The sequence below is a fragment of the Camelus dromedarius genome, chromosome 9 (assembly GCF_036321535.1).
Source record: "Camelus dromedarius isolate mCamDro1 chromosome 9, mCamDro1.pat, whole genome shotgun sequence".
NCBI classification, from domain to species: domain Eukaryota; kingdom Metazoa; phylum Chordata; class Mammalia; order Artiodactyla; family Camelidae; genus Camelus; species Camelus dromedarius.
Window position 1 is genome coordinate 78,959,298 of NC_087444.1, and position 23,433 is coordinate 78,982,730.

Here is a 23,433-nt window from a genome sequence, read left to right on the forward strand (position 1 = left end):
ATCTCTTGGGGAAGAGACAGGCCTATGGCAAAAGCATGGATGTCAACACAACCCTCTCCCTGCCCCTAGCCCCGAAGTCCTGTCAGTGATGCCTCAAAAGCGCCTGCTTCTTCAGATGGGTTCTCTTCACTTTGCTGCCCCCCACCCAGGTCTATCCCATCTCACGTGTCTCCTGGATTACCCCCTTGGTCTCCTGAGGGGACCCCTGCTTCCACGCCTGCCCGCCCTCCAGTCAACCCCGACACAAATAAGATTTTGTCATTCCCTTATCTCAAATCGACCAGTGCCTCCCCATCACAGCCAGCAAAAAATAAAAATAAAAATAAAAATAAAAATATCCAAGCTCCCTTATTAGAAGTCCTTAGGCTTAAGCAGCGGGAGCTCCTGACTCTCCACCGCGGGGCGCCGAGGGGAACAAGCTAGTTACAAAGAGCCGCGTAGGAAGGCGGAATTCCACTTTCCTTGACGTTTGCATTTGTGCAGGCTTTCCAACTATGACAGGTGGTGACTGTGGTGGCTATCTCTGCGTGTGTGTGCGCGTGTGTGTTTAGGTATCCACAGGGCTGGGTTTCTCGACCTCAGCACTGCTGACATCGGGGCTAGATCAGTCTTTGCTGTGGGGGGCTGTCCTGTGCTTTTAGGGTATTGACCAGCATCCCTGGTCTCTGCCTAGTAGATGCCCCAGTAGCGCTACCCACCCTCAGCTGTGCCACCAGAATCATCCCCAGACTTTGCCAAACGTCCCCTGGGGCCCCAGATCTCCCCCCACCCGCCGCTGAGGACCACTGTCCTAGAGTGAGGCGATCAAGTAATGACAGTGACATTGTTTTCAATGCTCTCTAGTTAGATCTGGTGTTTTAGTCAGCTTGAGAAGCATCCTTTTTAGACCTCCCCTGGGCTGGGTGATGTGAAATACACTCCATGGGTTAGAAGATGCTGGTGTCAGGTGGGCAGTTACCCTGAATATTGGGGGGGAAACCCATTAAAACTGGGGACCAGGGATATACTTGCAGAACAGACGGCCGGTCTTTACATCTTTGTACACTTTGGAAACGGGCATTCTCCAGAATATGGGGCACATTGTGGTCCGTCCGAGAAAATGGGCCTCTTCATTCATTATGAGACACTGATGTATACACAGCCCGGACCCCGGCTGGGCTTACAGCTCATGAATCAGGGAAATTACAGCGGAGGGCTGTTGACCTGAAATTTTCATCTGGACACTGGGCCTTGTGTTAACGTCCTAGTGAGAGTTTCAGATACAAATTTCCCTCCTAACTGCTGTCTTTTTTTTTTTTTTCTATCCCCGCCATCAAAATCACTCTCAAATCTCCCCACTGCCCTCCAGCCCCGTCGTCCTCTCAAGCCAGCCGCCAACTCTCCAGGAGCGAGGGCTGCAGTAGATTTCTGTCACAGCGTCCTCTCCCACCCCCTCGCAACCATCCTCCAGTCGGACAGATGCGAAAACACAGACCGTGTCTTCCACAGCTTAAAACCCTCCCAGGGCAAACTACTGCCCCAAGCACCTCTCGCCATCTGCATGGCTACTATCCCCCCCAAAATAAGGCAGTTGACACTTGTTGACAAAGACTGGGAGGAGTTGGAACCCGCATACAACCAGTCTCAAAAAAGGCAAATACTGTGTGACTCCACTTACACGGGGCCCCTAGAGTTGTTGGATTCATAGAGACTGAAAGTAGGATGGCGGTTGGCAGGGGCTGGGGGAGAGGTGGGTGGGGACTGTGTTTAATGGGGACAGAGTTGCACTTTTGCAAGATGGAAAGAGTCCTGGAGGTGGATGGTGGTGATGCTGCACAAGATTGCAAGTGTATTAAATACCACTGAACTGTATGCTTACAGATGATTAAGATGGTTAATTTTATGTTATGTGTATTTTAACATAATTTTTTAAAAGAGAGAAAAAAAGATGTCAGGCAAGGCGTCAGTCATCTGAAGGCGTGACTCGTGGGGAGATCCACTTCCAGTGGGGAGGGGCGCACCGCTCAAGTTCCTGGCAAGCGTGAATTTTTCAAGTGCTGCTGTTTTTAGGTCCCCCCCCCCCCCGGGATGTGGCACCTCCGCAGGGCTGCCTGAGTGTCCTTCCTTCGTGCCTCCTCCAGAGTGTCTGACCCTGAAAGAACAGGGCAGAAGCTGCAATGTCCTTTACAGTGGAGCTCCAGAAGTCCCACGCTGTCATCTCTGCAGTATGCCTGGTGGCACGGCCATCCTGCTCAGGGTGGGAGACCACCCCCCAAGGGGCTGAGGCTCTCTGAGCACCATCCCGGAGGCTGGGACAGCAGCCAGATGGGGGCCCGGCCCCACCCACACCTTGAGTGCAGCCTCATGAGGCCCCTAGCCGAGAACCAGTTGACCTATGGCCTGTAGAACTCTGAGGCAATGAACGGGTGTTGTTTCAAGCCACCAAACTTGCTCTTTGTCACAGGGCAAGGGAACAGGCCACAGGGTTATCATTGGGATGGACCCTGGAATTTAAACTAGACAAGAAGGGGCAGAAGTCAGGGATAGTAGACTGAATGTGCCAATAAGTCACAGCATCAAGTGTGTGTGTGTGTGTGTGTGTGTGTGTGTGTGTGTGTGTGTGTGTGTGTGTGTGGCGGAGCGGGGAAGGGACGGCCTGCAGGGACAGGGGCCACTGATGAGAACAAAGACTGCTATCGAGATTTCAGACACAATGCAATTTCTGATGATGACAAAGTCTAGGTAGGTAGGTACTGAAAGACAGATAGACAGACAAATATACCCAAACCTTCAGAGTAGTTATCCCTGTATTGCCTGATTATGGAGAATTTTTTTTAAACTTTTGTCAAGAAACTTCAACTATTTTCCGATTGACCAAATAATTCTGCTCCTGGGGATTGTCCCTAAGGAAGGAAGCAGCAAGACACAAAACAATTCGTGTACAAGAATTTTCATCCCATTTTTAAAAAACATATTTATGAAAAAAATGGAAACAAGCTGAAAGTCCAATTATTTGCATTGGACTTAGCAAATGCATTTTGGTATGTCCACATGATGAATACGTAAGCTGTCGTTGCAAGTCATGTCTTTAAAAAAAGAAAAAAAATATTTGAGAGGAGCGGCAGGGCTGATAAGATAATGTTAAATGAAAAAAACAGAGCCTAAACTGCACAAAGGTAGGGAATTTTGTCTGTTCTGTTCACTCCTGTATCCCTGGAACCTACAACAATGCTTTGCATGTAATAGGCACTCAGTTAAAAATTGTCGGAGGAAGGAATGAATGAATGATGAGATGTCACAAGTTCATTAAAAGTGGTTTTCACAAGTGTATCTGCATTGGGAAAAAAGGGAGAAAATACTCTGCAAACATTTCCAGAATCCATCTCTGATCGGTTGCTTGTAGGTGATTTTAGGGTTTTTTTTTTCCTTTAATATTTTGTTTTCTGTAATTTCTTAAGTAGCCACAATATTCCTTTTGGCGTGAGAAGGTTAAAACAATCTTTTCTAAAAGAGAGAACAAGGGGACAGGCCAGCCCAGGTGACCTATTCCTTTCAAAGCCGCACAACTGTGGTGGATTAAGTCTGGGCCCTGGGGCCTCAGTTCTTCCTGCTGCTTCCTGCCTCGAGCCCTCTCCACTCCCACAACTGTCATCTGATCCAGGGACACACCTGCAGGCAAGGGGAAACACTGGCTGGCCCCTCGCTGGGGAGATCCCTGCCCAGCAACTGCTAACCGTTTCCATGTAAATGTGGTGCCATTTTTAGGGAGGGAGACTGTTGTTCAGCCACGTGCTGCGCCAGGTGGGAACCTGGGAGCCTCCTGTGGCTTCACCAGCCCCACATCTTGCACGTTAAGTCGTGTCCAACTGTCCCTCTAAAGGTCGAACCATCCCTCTTCCTCCTGAATCCTTGCCCACACCTTTGGTCTGGGTCTCCCTGTGTCTCCCTGGATTTTGCAAAGATCCCCAAGCCTATCTTCCCCTGTTCCACTCTGAGTGGCTTCAGATGCACCCTGCGCTTGCAGGGGTCTTCACCAGAGAAAAATCTAATGACAAACCCTCTCTGCTACAAACCTGCCAGCATCCCTCAGAATGAAGACCACTCCTCTTAGCGTCTACTGGAAATTCCAATAGGCCCAGCCTCTGCCCACCAACCCTGCTCTTCTCGCAGCCCCTCCCACTCGAGCAGTCTCCCTACTCTGATCCCCTGTGGACTGGGTGTCATACAGTAACTACATTTTGGGAGTTCCCGGCCGATGCTGGTGCACAGTGAGCCACAGAAGTAGGATTCCTCCCAGGACCTTCCTCAGCGCCAGACACGGCGCTGGAGCGAGAGTCGCGTGCAAGACAGACCGGGTGTCCCTCCGACATCCCCACTTCCGGGTCTACACTCGAAAGACTTGAAAGCCGGATCTCAAGGAGATATTTGTATACCCACAGTCTTAACAATGTCATTCACAATAGCCAAGAGGTAGAAGCAACCCAAGTATCCACTGATGAATGAGTGGATAAACAAAATACAGTCAGTCCACACAGCAGGATATTATTCAGCCTTGAAAAGGAAGGAAATTCTGATACACCCCACAACACGGGTGAAAGTTATGCACATTCTGCTACGTGAAATAAGGCAGTCATAAAAAGACAAGTACCATACGATTCTGCTCACATGAGGTGCCCAGAGCAGCCAAATTCACGCAGCAAAAGGTAGAACGGCGGTTACCAGGAGCTGGGGTGGGGGGAGAGTGGGGAATTATTGCTTAATTGGTATAGAATTTCAGATCTGCAAGGTGAGAACGTTCTGGAGATCTGTTTCACAACAGTGTGAATGTACTTAACACTACTGAACTGTACACTTAAAACTGGGTAAGGTGGTAAATTCTATGCTGTGTGTGTGTGTGTGTGTGTGTGTGTGTGTTTTACGACAGTAACAAAAAATGAATGGAAATAAGAGAACAGGGTAACCGTCTGGTTCCTTGGGAATCTCTGCGTAGGAGAGGCTTCAGATGGTGGGGAGGAGGGATTTTGAAGCTGGTTTGTGTATCGTTTTATAAGTAACCCAGAGAAGACATCAGTTACCCCATCAAAGGATGGTTGTTAATTACGGAGGTGGGACCACCACAGGGTAGCAGACATTGTTGGCCGGTGTCAGGGGCTGTTCTAGCTGGAATTCTAGGAAGAGGTCCCTCTAGAGAAGCGACATGTAAGCTGAAGCCGACATGAGATGTCAGGTAAAGACCTGTGGGGCAAGCATCCCGAGAAGAGGAAAGGCAAGTGTGAGGACCCCGGAGAGAACAACGTTGAAGGGATGGGAAGGCTGGATAACACTCCGGTGTTTGGAAAAATCACATTTTTTTTGTTTGTCTGTTTATCCATGCAACGTTAGTGGACGCTTGGGTCCCTCTTAGCTACTGGGAATGACTCTGCCATGAACGCTGTGCAAGTATCTCTTTGTGACCCAGCTTCCAATTCTTTTGATAAACCCAGAAGCGGGCTGCTGGGTCACATGGTAGCTCTATTTTCAATTTCTGAGGACTCTCCATACTGTTTTCCATAGCAGTGGCACCATCTTATAATCCTCCTAGCAGTGTACAAGGGTTCCGATTTCTCCACATCGTTGGCCACACTTACTCTTTCCTTTTTCTGGTCATTATTATTTTTTTTTTTTAATAACAGCCATCCTCATGGGTGGGAAGTGATACCGCATTGCGGTTTAGATTTGCATTCCTCTGCTGATTTCTCTGATGTTGAGCATCTCTCATGTACTTGCTGGCCGTGTGTTTATCTTCTTCGGAGAACTGTCTTTTGAAGTCCTTTCCCCATGTTAAAATTGGGCTTATTTTTTGCTGTTGTTGCATTTAGGCGTTCTCTATGTATTTCAAATATTAACCCCTTATCAGCTGTATCGTTTGCAAATATTTTCTCCCACTCCACAGGTTGCCCTTTGCCTTTGTGGACTGTTTCCTCTGACGCACAAAGTGTTTAAGTCAAGCTGTAGTCCTGCTCATCTGCCTCCGCTTTTGTTCCCCGTGTTTCTGGTGTCACGTCCGAGAAATCATTGCCTGTCTCCATTTGTTTACAGATGTGTCTTGACTTTGTCAGAGTCTCCCCTCCCTATGCCACCCCTTCCAGGAGAAAAGGAACATATCTTCGTAAGCTCCTGCAGCTCCCCAGAATTTAGCACAGTGCCCGGGCCGCGGGCTGGCAAAATGCTTGTTGGATGAGTGAATGCCCCATTGTTGGTGTCTGATAGGATTGTATTTATAGTTTACACCTGACTGTCACAGGCAGGGTCTATGAATTATTTCTGTTGGCACTGCAGAGGGAGAGCAGGGGCTTCCAGAGGGAACCCACCTGTCACTGTCCTATAATCTGGGATCTGAGGGACAGACTAGCTGCAAGTGCCCCGGAGGGTTCTGCCCCAGGGCTGGAACCTGGGCGCCTTCTTGTGATTTGCAGGGTAAATGAGATGAGACTCTTCTGTGCCACCTTCCCACCTGGGATTTGCAGGAAACTGAGGCCTCCTGAGGGCTTGGGGGAGGCCGAGGTTGAATGAAGCTCTCCCTGAATCCTTCTCACGGCAGCTGGAGATGTGCTTCCCTGGGCCACCTGCCCCAGGAGGAGAGGGAAGCAGAGGCAGGGCCTCTGCCTCCCATCCTGGTCATGGAAACATTGTACAGGGCCCACACTTACTCCTTTCCTGAATGTGGAAACATTCAGAGGGTCAAGGCCTTCCCCGTCCCTGGGTATGGACAAGGTAAACATTTTCCTCCCCGTCCGCGCCCGACTGCATTCCTCAGACCTCACTGGGGTAGAAACCCTGTCCCTAGCTGTCAGGCAGGGGGCTCAGGCAACGCCCCTAGGCGGAGGTGGAAGAAGAGGGGAGGTAACAAGCCTTCTTCCTGGCCCCTCCAAGGGCCTCCAGCCCCAGCCGGAGGGATTAAGGACAGGAGGCGCCTGGCGTCCCTGAGTCTGGTGCAGCTGCCTGGGAGTGTCCCGGGAGAGACGGAGGGGCCAGAGGGCTGGAGGCTCCCAGAGGAATCGGGGACCTGAAGGTCATTAGAGCCGTGACCTTTAAATTAGGTCACCCGTAACCCCGCAGGCAGGCCCGCCCTCCAAGGCTGGGAAGAAGGGCCAAAGAAAGTGGACTGTTTAAGAGAAGCAATTTCCCAGAGAGGCGCCCCGAGGCTCTCCTTTCACTGTGGCCCTCCGACCACTTTGCAAATAAATAGCTCGCCTCTCCCCTCCCCACCCCAGTCCCGCCACAGAGCAGGGGCCTGGGGCTTAAGAAAACCCTTGGGACTCCCCCAAGCCAAGAGACCATTAGAAACACTGTTTAAAGCAGGAGGGAGTGAAAATGCCACAGTTTGCTTCTGATGGATGAAGGTCAAAGTAAAAAGAATATATTGGAAATAAGCGGTGTCTTCTATTTTTCTGGAGAGTTATCCGGACGCATAGGAGAAAGGCTTTCGTTAGCTTTTGCTGGAAGGTGGTTGCATATTGCAGCTCCGTCTTGCATATTCCAAATAAACAGTCAACTCACTGCTGATAATTTCCCTGCTATTTTATTCCTACCGAGCATTATTTCGTGCGGTCTGCTGAAGTGGGGACCGTGTTACGGACTTCACTATCAGTGATGGGCAGTCTGCAATAAGATTATTACGTATCATTAGGGCTTATGATTATATAATTATATTTTAAGGTTACTATATTCATGTATAGTTATGTATATGATTATTATATATAATATTGTGCATTTAACTACATGTCTGTGTAAGATGATTATAATAGAATAATGATCATGTACAGTGAGAGGGACCTAGTAAGTAAGCCCCGGGCCTTCCTGATACCTCTTCTCTTGAATTTCATCGAAGAGCGTCTCATTCTTGCAACAAGTAACTTCGCCAAAGATAAGCACTGAAGTGAGCATTCCGCGGTGTGGTCTCACATAACCCCTGGGATGGGTACCTTCAGAGATCCTTTTCTTTCTTCCTTCCTTCTTTCCATCCTTCCTTCCCTCCCTCCCTCCCTCCCTCCCTCATTTCTTCCTTCTTCCCTCCCTTCCTTCTTTCCTTCCTTCGTTCCTTCCTTCTTTCTTTCCCTCTCTCCCTCCCTCATTTCTTCCTTCTTTCCTCCCTTCCTTCCTTCCTTTCTTTTTCGCTGTAGGGAGACGGAGTCACAAAGGGGAGAGGTAGTTTGTGCAACGTCTCGTCTCGCCATGGTAGGGCCGGGCGGGCTGGGAGGGAGAACCCTGGTTGCGCCACCGCCCAGCGCTGCCTCAGTCCCGGAGAGGCCTACTAGCTGAAGCCCAGCGTTCAAGGCGGGGCAGTTTGGCGCTCCGCCCCGTGCAGGGACCGTCTTCTCCCATGCTGTTCCAGTCAAGAGGGAACTGCACACTCCCCCGCCACTGCCTTCATTCCTGCGTCTGGCGCGGGAGACCTGCACCTGCTGCTGTGTGTGAACCGCTGTGTTCCTCTCTGAGGCCGCCCTCTCTGCCTGCATCCCCTTATCCTCTCTGTTGAAGAGCATCCTTGTAGCATTCTCCTCCTCTCCTGCACCCCAAATTCCCTCCTGTCTTGAGGCAGCCCCAGCAGTCCACAGACGTGCTGTGATGCGCCCCATCCTGCAAAGTTCTCCTTGACCCTGACTCCCTGTTCAGCCGCTGCACCGTTGTTCTTCTGTCCCTTAGAGCTGGCTCTGCCGTCCCTCTCCGCGGCCACATCACCCTCTCCCTCTCCAACCGTTCCAGCCAAGCCTTCACCTACACCGTCCCACCGAAAGACTGCCAGCCAATGACCTCCATGTTGACAAATCCATGCTGAGTCTCAGCTCTCAGAAGCACTTGACAATTCGTCACCCGCTCCTTCTCGGTAGAGTCCAGAGGCAACACTGGATTGGCCTCACCGGACCCTCATGAATTTCACCCCACCCCCGAGACGACACTGTAGTGCCCAGCCTCCAGCAGGGCACCCCACAGTCCTCGTCTCCTGGGACTCACTCCTTGTGGCCCTCCCTGGGTGGCGTGCCCATCCCGAACCAATCACCAAGGCCAGGAGGACACACTGCTCTCCCTGGCCGGACCTGGGTCCTCTGCTCTCTCCTGGGGTCAGCAAGGTAGGGACTGACCCCACCTCGTGAACCACATGGAGTGAAAGTGAGAGGCGGGGTTGCCTCGGAAGAGATGTGGTGAATGCTTGGCAGGCCAAGACCACGTGTGGGGCCGGATGCATAGCAGCCGTTGTAGGAAAGCAGAGAATGCTCCTGTCGAGTTCAGATAGTGAAATGCACGTATCCGCTTAACTCGGACGCGCTGGGCAGTGGAGCAGCAAGTATCTCTGCCTGCCTCTTTCTGGTCAACATTCAGCAAGTGGGGCTGCTCATAGCCCACGCTTACGAGGGGCTGAGGCACGGTTTGTGAGCCTCGCCTGGGTTCCCCCCTTTTCCTCTCCTCAGTCCTCTGAGGTCATACTTTTATCATCGCGCCTGCTTCATAGATGAAGAAACTGAGGCAGAGAGAAGTTAAGTAACTTGTTTACAGACGTGCAGCCAGTAATTTAATGGAGCCAGGATTGGAACTGAGGCAGTGTGGCTCCAGACCCCATCGCTTGACCACCACGGGTTATGCGGTGTCTCTGGAGTTCAACTCGCTTTGAACGGAGCTTCTGTCCAGCACTCATCACAAGGCAGAGCTGGTTCCCTCAAAGAGCAGCAGTCTATGCATTACGATCAATCTGTTCAATCAATAGATGAATGGATAAGGAAGGTGTGTGTGTGTGTGTGGTATTACTCAGCCATAAAAGAGAATGAAATTCTGCTGTTTGCAGCAACGCGGACGGACCTGGAGAATATTATGTTTAGTGAAGTAAGTCAGAGACAGACAGACGAATACTGTACATTACCACTTACATGTGGAATCTAAAAAGTGGAGCAAATGAAATGTATGTAACAAAACAGAAACGGACTCACAGACGTAGAAAACAAACCAGTGGTCACTAGTGGGGGCGGGGGAGCGGGGAGGGCCGAGATGGAGGTAGGGTATCAAGAGACACAAACTACTGTGCATAAAATAGATAAGCAGCAAGACTAAATCGCACAGCACAGGGAGACAGCCACTATGTTTTAATACCTTTAAGTGGAATAACCTATAAAATTCAGAATTACCTTGCTGTGCACCTGAAACTAACGGAATATTGCAAATCAACTCCACTCCAGTAAAGTAATAAAGAACAATGTAAAGCGGGAGCGGCGGTGCGTAAAAAAAAAAAAGAATCAATTTGTTACAGAAGCTTGAAGGGACGACAGTCTGACGGTGGTTCCGTCTGAGTGGTCCTGCGTGACCCTGCTGGCTGCAAGGGGAAGACACCCAGCTTAGTTCTCCTTAAGCCCCCCCCCCGACCCCCCCCCCAGATGAGGGCTTTCCACCAGCACCGTGGCCACTCTGCAGAATGGCGGGGGCTCAGCTGCTCTTAGAGGGCTGCGAGTGACAGAAACACCTCAAACGAGTGTAGGCAAAGAGGCGAGATTTCTTGGCTCCGGTAACCAGACCTCAGGGAGGGGAGGTAGGGGTGTATCTGTCCCCGTCTACTACTTGGATCTGCGTGTTGGCAGCGTGCTGTCCCACAAGGCTTCCCCATGAGGTCACAACAGTGCTATTCCTAGGTCATCCATCTGCAAGGAGGAGTCTGGCTTCCCTTGTCCCCAGAAGAAGGTTTCTAGCCAGCCTGGCTTAGGCCACACGCTCACTCCATGGCCAGGGCACACAGGATATTGCAACAGGCCACCTTTGTGGAGGAGAGGCAGTCCCCAGATCAGGAGCAGAGTTAGAACCCCCAGAGGAGCAAGGAGTGCTCCCTAGGTCCAACCCTTAATACCCACCTTGGGCACCGGCTTTGTGGGATCTCAGTAACCGATGTGATGAGGTTACTCCTTCCAGGAACTTGCTGAAAAGAGATCAGGAGGAACGAGCATGGGGACTGAGAGTGGATCTGCACAAAGTCTAGGGATGAGGCGTCTAGGGCACTAGTTACTCTGACTGGAGTGTGGAGGTGGCAGTGGCGGGCTAGGTGAGGCACGACAGCAGAAGAAGACCACAGGGAGCCTCACGGGGCCTGCACTTGACCTTCCAGATGCTCAATATGGGGGCAGTGGATATAAGGTTTTGATCACTTTTTTTACCAACAGAACACTTTTCCTTTTGGAAACCAACTCTCTTAGTGTATGGAGCTTATGCAGGTCTGGCCTCTCTCCTGGTCAACAGAAACTGTAACTGATGGACACATGACACAATCTAGGCCAATGAGGGACAGCCCTGGGAGTTTGGTGAACGCATTGAGGACTATTCCTGCTGGGGAAAGCAGAGCCTAGAGGTGGGGAGAGAGGCGCCTCTGATGAAAGTTATTGAGAACCTGGTCCACCTACACCTGAAGCCATACTCCCGGGCTTTTCGGTTCTAACTCAGTAACGACTCTTATTTTCATTCCTCTGTCTGTTTTTGCATTAGCAGTTAGTATCCGTCTCTTGTCATTGAAGAAATGTCTCTTAGCAGGAGAGGGACAAAGTTGGATTTCTGTTTCAGGAGGATGTCCTTCTGGAGATGGCAGCGTGGTAAGGAGACTGCAAGCCTGGAGAATTAATGGTGGGGTGGACTAGAGTTCTGTGTCTCGGGAGATGTATCCGGTGAGAGGCGGTAAATGGATGCAGAAGCGTGGAAAACATGGGAGAGCTGGAAGGTATGTTTACGGGGTAGTCTCGACGACGCATGGCCACTCTGGATATGGGGGATGGGGAAGAGGGAAGAGTCAGGGTGAATTTAAGGTTTTGAAACTGAGTGGTGACAAGCCATTAGGGTAGGGGTTTTACCCGTCGCACAGATTCCCAACGTAAGTGACAGGAAAATAAACTCAGATTGGCTTAAGTAAAATAAGTAGGAAGGTATCAGCTCAACATCTGCAAGGCTCGAAGCACTTCCAGGGATGGCTGGATCCAGCACTTCAGATGATGTCGCCAAGATGTGGCCTCTACGTCTCAGTCGGTGGGGTCTGCTCTCCTCTGATCTGGCTTCCTTCTGACATAGGCTCTCCCTCCAAGGTGGCGAAGATGGGTGCCAGCAGCTCCAGGCATGGGCCCTACCAGCTTAGCAACCCCGTGAAACACTGCCTCTGTCCATTAGCTCACTAAGTTCCAGGCCCGTCCCTGAGTCAATCCCTCAGGTGCTGATTGCCCAGACGTAGGACGCACACTCATTCCCGGATCAGGAAAGGATGTCCCGTCCAGACTGCAGGGGCTGGGAGTGGGGGCGGCTTGTCTCCCCAGGTAAATTAGAAAGCACTGGGACCAGAACAAGGAGAATGGACGTTGGCTGGGGAACCAGCAGGTGCTAACCCCAGTGAGTGAGGTAGTCCTCCGAGTTATGCGGCGGTGGTGTGGTGGTGGTGGTGGTGGTGGTGGTTTTTATTCAGGGATCTACAGAATGTGTGTTGTGGGGGGGGTTCAGGGAGGCATCTTCAGGAAGCCCAGTGGTACTGAAGGTCTGGGGCAGAGAGCAGGGTCAGGAGGCTGGACTTAACTGCTACTTTTCATGAAGGAGCTGGGGAAAGCCTCTTCAAGGAGATATTTAACCCGAGCCCCATGAGATGAGAAGCAGCCAGCCCTGACCCTGGGGGTGAGAGTCACCTTGGTGCGATCAAGGAACAGAAGGAAGACCAGTGAGGCCAGAGTGCGGTGGGCAGAGGGGACCTGGGGGCAGGACCCTGTGGGTCTGGCAAACTCCTCATTGAATACTTTATGGGGAGCCATGGCAAAGTTGTAAGCAGAATCAGTGGGGTGCACTGTTGCCAAGGAGGGCAGGCTCATAGTAAATATCCTGAAGAGATGTGAAGGAGGGAGAGAAACGGGGAATTTCGACACCACCTTCCCACCCCATTGAGGCCATTTGCGTGCGTTGAGTATTCAGCACAACCCGACCATGGCTGGTGTTACTGCCCTCAGTCTAGTGACAAGGAACCTGTGCTCGGAGGAGTTAAACCAGCACCCCTAAGCCCTGTGTCTGAGTAGAAAGACCCTCATCTGGAAGCCAGGTCCAGGAAGTGCCCAGTGGGTCATGAATCTCAAGGGTTCTACATAACCTACAAACAAGTTGGGTCCCGCTAAGCCCATTTTGCAAAGAAGGAAATCAAAGATGCTGGAAGTCCGATCACCTGGACAGAACGGCCTGGGCCCAGGATGCCCCTCAGCTCAAGCACCCCAAGAAGAAGGGGTTAAACCTTTCAGCCCATTTGTCCTTGGAACCTCAGCTTGCATCCCACCCCTGGAATTTCCCCTCTGAGCTACAAAGCCAGGCCGGCTGCCAAGTCCTATATACATTGCCGGGTAGCCAGGCAACGCAGTGCTCTTTCTGGGAAGGCTCACAATGTGGTCACTGTGCTGTCGACGCCAGGTTCCAGATGGAAGAAAGACTTTAATCCCCCAGCTTCACGGCTGTTTGGCACATTTCGCCCCTGAGATCGCACTCTGGCCAGTTCTCACCCCGACTCTCCAGCGCGGCCATTTTGTCACAGCCTGTTTCTGATGTTTAGAGCAGAGTCCTTTACAGGTTGGTCTGTGTAGATGGGATGCTGGAGGGAAGACCGGAGGGAAACAGAGAAAATTAGGGACAGCACCTCAGTGTTAAGATGAAGACGTGGGAGCAAAACGATAAACAGGGAAGTTTGAAGAGGTCCCACTTCTTGGGCAATTAGGGACTGCAAGTCAAAATAACGCAACGCCAGGTTTGCCTTCCAGACTAACCAAACATGAAAGCGCTGAGGAAGGCCGGGGCTGGGGAGGCTGAGCGTAAATGTGTACTCTCACACTTGGCGGGGTCGGGGGCGAGGTCTCAAGGGCATGACCTCTTGGAAGGTGATTTTGTAGAACTTGTCCACGTTTTGAACAGGCATAACCCCTGACACAGAAAACGTATTTCCAGTAATTAACCCTAAAGAAGGACTCCCAGAAGTGCACATTCTAGCTGGGGATTGGAAAATATTGGCGATATTCTGTCAGTCCGTCGATACAGAAATGGTAAAACCAACAGTGTTGCGTCCGTACTCTGGAATCGTGAGCGGCCGTCCGGAAGGCTGATGCGGAGCTGTGTGTTTGGGGGTAGGAAGTTGCCTGGGACATGCCGTTGGGTCAGACCAGGGAGGGTACAGCTCAGTGGTAGGGTGCGTGCTTAGCATGCACGAGGTCCTGGGTTCAGTCCCCAGCCCCTCCACTAAAAAGAATAATAAATCAATAAACCGGATTGCCTCCCCTTCCCAAAAGAATTTAATTTTTAAAAAAAGAAGAAAAAAAATTTTTAAAGAGAAAAGAACATCAGTTTGGTAACACGATGTAGAGTCCGCACCTGATCCTACTGAGAAGTGTGTGTGTGTGTGTGTGTTGTCATCTATATCTTCTTATGTTTCTGTCCACAAGGGAACTTTCTGGAAGGAAAAAACAAAACATTAGTAGCGGTTAGCACTGCAGGATGAAGAGCTGTCCAGGGAAGCCTGCTGGTTCAAAAAACCACGAAGGGCAGGTTGCCATTCAATGTGTAGAACATGGCTTCATCCCCATAGACAGGGAACTGCATGTGTGCACATGCGTGTGCGCACATGCATGCACGGACACATGCACACACAGATGCTTCTCTCGTACAAAAAAGAATTCGAGAAGGAAAAAGCAAGAAACCGTTAGTAGCGATTGGCCTGTGGACTTGGGGGAAACTTTCACAATTTTTCTTTCTGCATTTCTGATACAGCTTGAAGTTTCTCTAAGATCTCATATTGTATTTTTCACTTACCTTTTCGTGTGTGTTTTCCTGGGTTTTTGCCGGGGGTTAATTAGGGTTATTTATTTACCTGTTTATTTTTAACAGAGGTGCTGGAATTGAACCCATTCTAAGCACTCACTCAACCGCTGAAATATACTCTCCCCCCAAAGATTTATTTTGTTTGTTTGTTTTTAGGGGGGAGGCAATTGGGTTTATTTATTTATTTATTTATTTTTTAATTTTTTTCAAACCTTTTTTAATGAAGGTATTGGGAATTGAACCCAGGGCCTCATGCCTGCTAAGCACTCGCTCTACCACTGAGCTACACCCTCCACCCGCATATTGTATGTTTAATTTTTAAAAATCTTTTAAAATATCTTTAAGGAATTTATAGCCATAACACCCTAAGTCTTTTTAGCAATCTTCTATAAGAATCTCCCTCTTTCTACACACACACACCTATTATATTTATGTAAATTTATATATCATAATATACAATGAATAATAAATTTATAAAAACACGTTATCATATATAATAAAAATTATATATTATATGTGTGTGTACAGATATATCTCCCTGTACCTCTATCTGTGTACAGATACCGCTGTCGCAAACACGTGCGATGTCTGACAGATAGCTGTAGACGCACACGTGCGATGCTGGATAGACATGTGAATATATTTGAAGGCTCATTCCGTGCCGGGCTCCCTGTTGATGGGCCACCATGAGTACCAAAGAGGGGAGAATGGGTGGGTGATCACACCTGGAGGTCCAGGAACGCTCTGGGGAGCCACTGGCTGCCACAGCTGCCCAGGAACCAGGGCTGTGTGGTTTACGGGGTGCGGGCAGTGAGGACGGGGAGACAGACTATGTGTGAGGACACAGCTGTGAAGAGTTGAGGGGGGCGGGGGAAGGGGAGACATTCCAAGGTGACTCCGCTGCCTACTGAGCAGGGGTGAAGAGGGAAGAGGAGGGACCGGAGATGTGGCTGAGATTGAGGTGATGGTGGCAGAGATGTCAGAGAGGCTGCCCTCTGGGTTGGGGGGAAGTGGGGGAGGGCCAAGGCTGACGTGGGGTCTGCTGAGCACCAGGGCAAGCAGGCTGAGTCAAGGAGGAAACAGCATGGCGGTTCCTCAGAAACCCAAACATGGATTTACCGGATGCACCCAGAGTTCTCCTTGTGGTATAGACTCGAAAGAATGGGAGGCAGGAAGTCAATGAGAAATGTGAGACCTGCCTGCACACCCATGTTCACGCAGCATTATTTGCAAGAGTCAAAAGGTGGGAGCAACCCAAGGGTTCACCGATGGACGAATGGATAAACAAGATGTGGTGTGTGCCTCCAACAGAAGATTGCTCAGCCTCAAACGGGAAGGCATTTTGACCCCTGTTACAACGTGGTTGATTCCTGAGGACACGATGCTGCGTGAAGTAAGCTGGTCACAAATGACTGATACTGTACGATTCCATTTACACGAGATGTCTGAAGTGGTCAGATTCAGAGACAGAAAGTAGGATGGTGGTTGCTGGCGGCTGAAAGGAGCGGGCGGTGGGGAGTTGTTGTCCCTCAAGCTTGGAGTTCCAGTTTATTCCATTTCTTTTTTTTTTTTTTAGTACTATTTTATTTTTAAATTTTTTTACTGAGAGATGAAAAGAGTTCTGGAGATGGATGGTGGTGATGGTTGCAAAGTAATGTGAAATGTTCTGGATGCCACAGAACTGCACACTTAGAAATGGTGGAGATGGTGTGAGGGAGGGTGCAGCTCAAGGGTAGAGCACGTGCTTAGCATGCACGAGGTCCAGGGTTCAATCCCCAGTGCCCCCACTAAAAAATAATAAACAAACAAACAAATAAATAAACCTAATTACCTCCTCCCCCCCCAAAAAAGAAAATAAAAAAGAAGAATAGTGAGGTTACTCCACGCAGGAACTAAAAATTCCAGGGGGCGGGAAGCCAGCAGCGGTCTCTGAGACCCTCCTCGGGCCCGAGGTCGGAGGAGAGGTGGTGGTGAGGTGCAGAGCTCCGCTGGGGAGACCACTCCAGGAGGTGTGGCCACCACATCTGTTAATCCCAAACTCCTAATTTATCCCTTCCCACCCCCTTCCCCTTCAGTCACCACTTGTTTTCTATGTTATTATAGAAATATTGGCTGAAAGTTATAAAATATTGGCCCTGTTCCCTGTGTTGTACAATATGTTCTTGTAGCTCCTTTTATACATAATTGTTTGTACCTCTTAGGCCCCTGCCCCTGTGTTGTCCCTCCCGCTTCTCTCTCCCCACTGAATATCCATTTCTTCTCATTTCGGTATAGCATCCCGTTTTACGGACGCACCACAATTTGTTTATCCGTTGTTCATCTGTCGATGGACAATTGTTATTGCCAGATTCTGGCTATTCCAGATAAAGCTGCTCTGAACACTCATGTACAAGCCTTTGTGTGGACCTAATTGTCCTTTTCTCTTAAGCATCTGGGAGTGGCATGGCTGGCTCACGTGGTGTGTTTATGCCCTATTTTATGGTTCCAGGGACCCTGATTCAGTTTGGGTGGCAACATCCTAAATACGTTATAGTGTCAGTGTGTCCCAAATTGTGCATGCACTTGCTGGTTATCTGAAATCAGATGTCCCTGGTGTCGTGTCCTCTGGTTTTATTTTCCACATCTGGCAGTTCCTCTCTCACTCCTCTGAGGTCTCTGCTCAAACCCTGGTTGTCTCCCCTGCACCGTCCTGGGGCACCTTGTCCCCCTTGGTTTGTTTCATGCCCCTCTCACAGCTCAACATTGTAATTCCACTGGGTTGTTCATTTTCCCCGTCTCCCCCAACGACTGCATCAGCAGCACAAGGTGGGGGATTTCAACCAATTGTTCACTACTTTATCCACCCCGCCAACCTCCAATACTCAGAACAGCATCTGGCACCTAGTCCACATCCAAAGACTGTCTTGAATCAGTCTCAGCCCAGCTTCCTTCTGCTACACCAAAGCCCACAGACCCTGCCGGTAGTTTTAAACTGAGAACAACTGAAATCTGCCAAGATCATGTGCACACACGTGTATCCAGGCAGCTGCGTCCAAGGACATGATTAACTGCTAAGCCCCCCGGATCCATGCATTTACCCGGTCAGCACATTCCCTTCCCGGGAAAGCGGCTAGCGGCCCGGTGGTGTTATGTAATCCTCACCACACCCCATGTGAAACAAGCCCTCGGTGATCATTTCAGTTTAGAGATGCGGGATTTGAAGCTCATAGCTGTTAAGGGCAGATCAAAGTTGGATGTGAGGCTGGCCTTGTTTTATGGAGTGGCTGGTAACCAGGACCCCAAACAGGGATCAAGAGAAGTCTGTTTGTGGGTGGAGTGCTAGAGGCAGTGACCTGAGTGTTAAGAGATCTGAGAAACCCGTTTGGGAGCTGGGCTTGAGAAGGGAGATCTGGGATAAAGTCGGGACACACTGGTGGTGGCTGGACTGTGGCCTGAGCTGAGTTATCTGGGAAGAAAGGTTAGTGCAGAAGGTGGATAAAAACTTGCACACCCTCCGTGCTTGAGGTCTGCTGGAAGCAATGTCAGTTCAGCCCTATGTCTCAACTGCACACGTGAGGTAAAGCTACCACGACGACCTCAATGAGTAAAGGCTTTCTTTTTCTTAACTCAGGATGGATTGTTATGACTCAGTAACTTTACCAATGACCCAGGTTCCTTTTCTCTTTCTTCCTCACCTCTCCTAGGGCCAGGCTGTCTTCCTCATGGTCTCAATATGGCTGCACTTCCAGGCATCACACCCACATTCCAGGCAGAAGGCAGGAAGGAAGGCCAAATGCCTCCTCCTCATAAAGCTCTGTTTTTCATTCGAGAATGAACACCAAGATGATCTTTGCCTGTGTCTCATTGGCCAGAACTGACTCACCAGCTCTATTCAGGCAGCTGCATGGGATTTCTGGGGAGGTGGGGATTTATAATTGAACACTTTGCTGTGCTGAACAAAATGAATTTGTTATTTAAGAAAAAAAAAAAAAGAGCAGAATGGACATGGAATAGGCAACCAGAGTGCCTGGCACAGTCAGTGATGAAGTGGGAAGAGAATTTAGAAAAGAGTGGGGTCACCAAAGCCAGGAGAGTTTCTAGAAGGAGGGCTGGGGCTTTTTCACCTTAGAAGTGAGGTCTGGAGGAGAGTCCAGAAGGGAATTAAAATACCTCTCTTCGCCAAGGGGGAGGGTACAGCTCAATAGTCGAGTGTGTGCTTAGCGTGCACGCGGTCCTGGGTTCCATTCCCAATGCCTCTGTTTAAAGAAGTGAGCCTAATTTACCTGCCCCTGCAAACAAACAAACAAAAAGTACCTGTTTTTCATCAAATGCCTCTTATGGGCCTGACACTGTACCAAGCCCCCTTTCCTAAACCCTCACCACCAACCCCTGATGCGGGCATTCTCATCCACTTTTTACAGACGGAAGAGGGAAGTCTTCCAGGAGTTAGCCATCTCCTGTCACTGTTGCCATTTCTCGAAACCTTTAATTTATTTACTTGGATACATAGTAAACGTACTGGATACAAAGATCAGAAAAGTAGAAAAATGGATCCATGAAGGAGTGAATTTTCCTTCCCATCCCTGCGTCCCACCTGCCTAGTTCTCTGCCCAGAGACAGTCGCTGTTAACTACGGTCCTTGTTACTCACAGATTCCGTGTGTACCAGTCTGCCCACTCCCGAAAATGTTTTAACCCCCAGATCAACACTCCCCGAGTTTTCACTGGCGTCTGCGGAGCAGCAAAACATTTAAGTTAACTCTGCGTGAAGGTTTCCAGCTGAGGCTGAACAGAGTGATGAGGTCCCGCCTCCCTGTTGCAGCTTCCGTGCTGTGAACAGGTGTCCTTGCCGGCCAGCTCCGTCCATGGCAGGCCCCCGACCACCTCTGAGGGCCCCGACTCCCCACACCTCCCCTACACACTACGTGATCAAGGATTTTTCTGGTGAGTGGGAGACGGCACATGGAGGTGTCATTAGGGGTTCCTTCTACCGTAGCTGAAGCTGACCATCTTTTCACGTGTATAAGTGCCACTCGTGTTTCCTTTCTGTGGACGGTTGGTATTTCAATTTGCTCGAATGATTGGTTGTTTTTTCCTTATAAATCTTTTTTAAAAAATTTTTTGTGGGGGGAGGTAATTAGGTTTATTTGTTTTTACTTTATTTTTTAGTGGAGGTACTGGGGATTGGACGCAGGACCTCGTGCAGGCTAAGCGTGCACTCTACCACTGAGCTACACCCTCCTCCTGTGTTTTTTTTTTCTTTTCTTTTCGAAGTAGAGTTGATTTACAACGTTGCATTAGTTTCAGGTGTACAGCAAAGTGATTCAGTTTTACACATATATATTCTTTTTCATATTCTTTTTCATTACAGGTTATTACAAGATATTAAATAGAGTTCCCAGTGCTGTACAGTAGAAACTTGTTGTTTATCTACTTTATATATAGTAGTGTATATCTGCTAATCCCAAACTCCTAATTTATCCCTCCCTGCCCCCTCACCCCTGCCCCACTGGTCGTTATCCGTCCGGCCATTTTGATTTAGACTCTAGGACAGCAGGAGCCACGCCTGGTGCGACTCACCGTGGCCCCCGACATCTGGCTCAGGGCTGGGTTGGTCGCATGGGGGAACCTCACAGCTGGTAAACTGCGGTGCTGGGAATTGGACCCAGTTTGCTTGACCCTCGGGATGACTGCCTTTGGTACCGTGAAGCCACTGCCGGTCACAAGGTGCTGGGCAGCTTCTCTCAAACCTCCCTTTGATGTCTCCCTGCCTTTACGTGGGTCGTTTCCCATCTCGTCAGCGACAAGACCACAGCTCTGAGAATAACACGGACTGTCAGCCCCAGTGTCATAGGGCTCCCAAGCAGAGGGGCATGGGTTTGAGCTAAGCAAAGGTAGATTCAAAAGTTGGTGCAAACGCGCGAGACAGTGTGATTGGATGTTTAACACATGGCCTCGTTTCCAGAAGCAAGTTCAACTCATCAACCTACCATGGGATTTTCCTCTAGGCTGAAAAGGCAGGTTTGATTCCAAAAAATATATACATTGCAGTGTAATTAAGCAAGGGAACTGTGTTCTCAGAGCCTCAGCACCATGTGGTCAGTATCTGGGAGACATTCACTTCCTGACGGTAAACAGATTTAAACACACCATCTGTTTTGCAGTTATTTCCCTGGACCTGTTTTTAGCCAGTTTCTCTAAGTTTCAGGTCCTGACAGCTTTGTTTTCTTGTTCTTTCTTCTTCTTTTTAAAAAGATATAAACCAGTATTTGCTTTTATTTTTTCATGTGCCAGTTTTGACTCTTTTTCAGTTAATGTATATGCCTTCATTTCTTCCATAAAGGTAAAAGCAATCCTTCTCTCTGGTTGTTTGTTTTGTCATCTTTCACAATGAAGAAGAACTTACAAAATTAGTACCTGGTTTTGTCCTTTAACTGGGAGCAGGTCACTTTTTTTTTTTTTTTTTTCTTAAAAGAGAGATAGACAGAAAATAAAATTGGGAGGGGAGGGCATAGCTCCGTGGTAGTGCCTGTGCTTAGCATACACGAGGCCCTGGGTTCAATCCCCAGGACCTCCACTGGGACCTTAAAACTCTGGTAACTTTGGACAGTCCCACTTGTTTCTCCTTAGGACGCCGGAAGGTCCCTTTGGGCAGGTTCTCTGGGGACGGCCTTTACTGCGGCGTCTGTTGTTGGAGTCCGTAGTGCGTCGCCACAGTTTGACACTTCGCGGCAGCAAACAGCGAGGTGCTGGGCGACCCTCCTCATTCACACTGTGAGCTCTCGGGTGTGTGCTGACAACTCCCCAGTGAGGAAGGAATAAATCAGCTCAGTCCTGGGATACCGTTCAAAACAGCTTTACAAAACTCAGTAAGTTGGTTTTTTAAAAAGTTTCTCTTTTGTTGTTTTTATTTTTAATTATAGACGTATTAGGTGTTTTTTGTGTAGAGGAAATGAACCCCCTTTGAACGTCCCAAGTCAATGCTGCGAGGCTTCCTGTGTGTTTTTCTGTCTCTCTCTCTGCCTCTGCAGCTGCCTCCTGGCCCGCTGTGGTTTTTCTGATTATTTCCTTAAAACGGCTCCTAATCCTCTCTGCCTAACCTCTCCGTTTCCAACTTGGCACACCCCCTGCAGATCCTCCCTGGCTCCATCAGCCCGTGCAGTTTCACAGGGTACGAGGGGCAGGGTTCCATCAACCTCCTTCCTTTGCACTGTCAGACCTTTTTTATCAGGTGCCTACTCTGTTCCAAAGCCCATGCTTCCTAAACGTCCAGACGGCCACATCCCCTGAGCGTCGGCCCCGACCCGCTGCATCAGGCCCACCCGCACTCACTCACTTGGAAACTTCTGCACAGTGGACTGGATCACGACCCGCATTGGCTTCTGATGTCCGTTAGAGCTCAGCACCCCAGTCAAAACCTCTCATGAAACACTTCTTTGCGGAAGGCAAGGCCCCCCCCCCACATGAACCTACAGAAATGCCTGTTTGCCGAACGCCACTTCCCCAGGCGATCACATTTGTAAATCATCCTAACTTGGCGCTCTATCCCAGGGTTTTCCTTAAACAAGCCCATGTGAAACGTTTCCCTTGCTGGAGTCAATGTTGCTGACGTAACAGATATTTATGGGCGTTTACTGTATACCAGGTGCAGTTCTAGGTGGGGAGGTTAAAATAATGAGTAGGGGGGAGGGCAGAGCTCAGCGGCAGAGCACGTGCTTAAACGCACGAGGTCCTGGGTTCAACCCCCAGGACCTCCGTTAAAATAAATAAATGATAATAGCGCCTACACACACACACACACACACACACACACACACACACACACACACACACACACACTTCAAACAGCAGACATTTATTTCTCACAGTTGTGGAGGCTGGAAGTCCCAGATCAAGACGCCAGCAGGTCGGGGCCTATGAGAATTCTCTGGCTAGCAGACTGCCTTACACGGCAGAGGGAAAGCACTGGTCTCTCTTCCTCTTCTTGTAAGGACACGAAGGCCCTCACCCTCTACTTACTTCCCAGAGGCCCCACCTCCAAACACCATCACACAAAGGGGTTAGGGCTTCGCATGAATTGGGGAGGTATGTGTGCTGGGGCACAAACACTGAGTCCACAACACAGGGCTGGTCAGGAGTTACGCTTCGGTTGTATCACTTTTGTGGCGTCTGTGACATCGTAAGCCGTGGTTAAGTTGGTTGTGGGAGCCTGGAGCTCAGAGGAGAGCTGGGATAAAGAGGCATGTCTGTATGTTAGCTTCCTAGTTCTGCCACAGTTACCACGAACTTGGTGGCTTGAGACAACAGCAGTCAGTTTTCTCGAGGTTCTGAGGCCAGAAGCCCCAAATCAAGGTGTTGGCAGGGGTTGGGTTCCTTCTGGGGCTCTGTCTCATTCCTCTCTCCCAGCTTCTGGTGTTTGCCCTCAATCCTCCCTCTGTCCATCCTGGCTTGTAACTGCATCCCCACCCCTGCCTCCTCCATCACAATGTGTTCATCTCTACATGTCTCAGAGTTTCCTTCCCTTTCTGACAAGGACACCGGTTATCGGAGTCAGGGCCTACCCGACTCCAGGACCAGCTCATCCCAGCTAATCACGTCTGCAGAGATCCTGTGCCCAAATAAGGTCACGTTCTGAGGTTTCAGGACGGAC

General features: G+C 49.7%; 1 long non-coding RNA gene across 2 annotated transcripts in view; it reads left to right on the top strand.

Annotated features, from left to right (window-relative positions):
- LOC116154680 (uncharacterized) overlaps nucleotides 1-23,433 on the top strand; it is a 167,342-nt gene that overhangs the window by 22,743 nt on the left and 121,166 nt on the right. The window contains exon 1 of one of the 2 annotated variants that reach the window (XR_010382400.1): nucleotides 21,476-21,652. The exons of the other annotated variant lie outside the window; for it this stretch is intronic. This is a non-coding gene — a long non-coding RNA (uncharacterized LOC116154680). Of the gene's footprint in view, nucleotides 1-21,475; nucleotides 21,653-23,433 lie in introns of those variants that run through there. 2 annotated transcript variants of the gene reach the window in all.